This window comes from Urocampus carinirostris, chromosome 14, assembly GCF_059441175.1.
Source record: "Urocampus carinirostris isolate Australia breed hairy pipefish chromosome 14, RoL_Ucar_1.0, whole genome shotgun sequence".
Taxonomy (NCBI): Eukaryota; Metazoa; Chordata; class Actinopteri; order Syngnathiformes; family Syngnathidae; genus Urocampus; species Urocampus carinirostris.
The window spans coordinates 19,988,294-19,990,117 of NC_142362.1; the positions used below are offsets into that span (position 1 = coordinate 19,988,294).

Here is a 1,824-nt window from a genome sequence, read left to right on the forward strand (position 1 = left end):
GGACACCCTGAACTGGTTGCCAGCCAGTCGCAGGGCACACAGGGACAGACAACTCGCTCGCTCACTCACACCTAGGGACAATTAGGACCAGCCAATTAATCTGACATCCATGATTTTGGAATGTGGGAGGAAACCGGAGTACCCGGAGGAAACACACGCAAGCACAGGGAGAACATGCAAACTCCACACAGGAGGTTCGATCTCATGACCTCAGAACTGTGCCGCACACACGCTAACCATTGGGCCGCCGTGCTGCCCGAATTCTAATCAATTCACTTTTAAATCGGACCATCCCTGAACTGTTTCACGGGGGTTTTGGGGTTTTTAAGGGTTATTGTTCTATCTTCGTTATTCATTATCCATTATCCGTTATCGGTCAGTTCATAATACGCTACAAAGCCTAGGAGCCGGGACACTTACTCTCAGCCAAAAGGCCAAGCTAAGGTCCTAGCCCTAAAGCCTTGCTGCGATCATTGCGAATGCACCGTTCCCGGAGGTACTGCAATACCGGGCCGATGCGTGGAGTGGACAGAGCAAGCTCTTATTCCATCTCCGGAATGCAAAAATCAAAGATCATGGCAAAGGCCAAGCTAAGGACTTAGCATCAAGGCCAAGCTAAGGACCTAGCATCAAAGCCTTGCTACATTTCTTCATGATCATGGTATCTCCCCTGCCAGGTAAGTACGTTAGACCTCCGGGATATGTTATATAAAGTTAAATTGCTGTATTGAGGGGGTCGTGTATTGCTTGTGGCCATATTCCTTAGTGAGGGTAACGTTTTGTGCGTCTTCCTCATATTTCTTGACCACATTAAGCTTTCTTTCAATGGTTATCACGTTTTTACTTCTTCCTTTAGCATTAGGACCCAGAGCAAATATATGCAGTACAAAAATACAATATTGTATTGCTGACAAGTTTTGCAAAGCACACACAATTCTGAATGGAGAGAATAGAGGCATTATAGGAGTTAATTCAGCCAATAGCATATAGGGATTTTCATGAAATTATTGGGCATACCAAATAATTTGTTATTAATGTGGTATAGTAGGGAAAATGTCGCAAAGAGGGTCCGAAAAACAATCTCCACTGCAAACTGAAAATGTCATAAGGTGGAGTCACTGTATCCTGGAGGTCTTTTCTCCACCCCAAAAAAACTAGCCATTGGTCTTTTATGATACTAAATAACATTTTGCCCATTTTTCCAGCAAAAACTTTGATGTCAATAAATGACCTCATATTTTGAAACGTTAAATATATGAACAAGTAGTTTGACATATTTGTGCATACTCAAATGTTTTGTTGAAACAAAGAGCTTCGAAATCAAAGACGCCCGAGTGGGTGGTCCACAAGAAGGACAAAAACCTAGAAAAAACGTTGACAGGGCCCCACATTTTTCAAGCTTGAAAGAAACATAACCTGATTCTTTTCAACTTTCAACAAGCAGACAGGGCAGATTAGCGACAGCGCTAATAATAGCCACCATTCCGTCCTCACGTGAGAAACCGTCTTGTTGGGACATGAGCATGCGGACTCGGACTCGTCGCTAAGCCAGGTTGGATACGAGTGCTGACAGCCGATTTACGATTGGTCGAGACCCAATGTCGGTTTCTGAACAGATGTGTATCTCGCATGGATGCAAATGATATCCGCAGGTCAGCTTGAACTTTGCTCAAATGCGTTGAACATCTTGCACGTGTTAGCGCAAGATTGTTACGGGTCCTCCAAAAACAATTGAAAGTCCCTGATAAGCCAACCTGGAGATTTTTTTTGCTTCGGTACTTAAACGAGAAATATTCAACCACTTCTTTTAGGGTACTTAAGTTT

General features: G+C 43.5%; 1 pseudogene; it reads right to left on the minus strand.

Moving 5' to 3' along the window:
* Positions 1 to 474: 474 nt before the first annotated feature.
* LOC148352918 (U2 spliceosomal RNA) lies at positions 475 to 623 on the minus strand (annotated as a pseudogene).
* Positions 624 to 1,824: the final 1,201 nt, after the last annotated feature.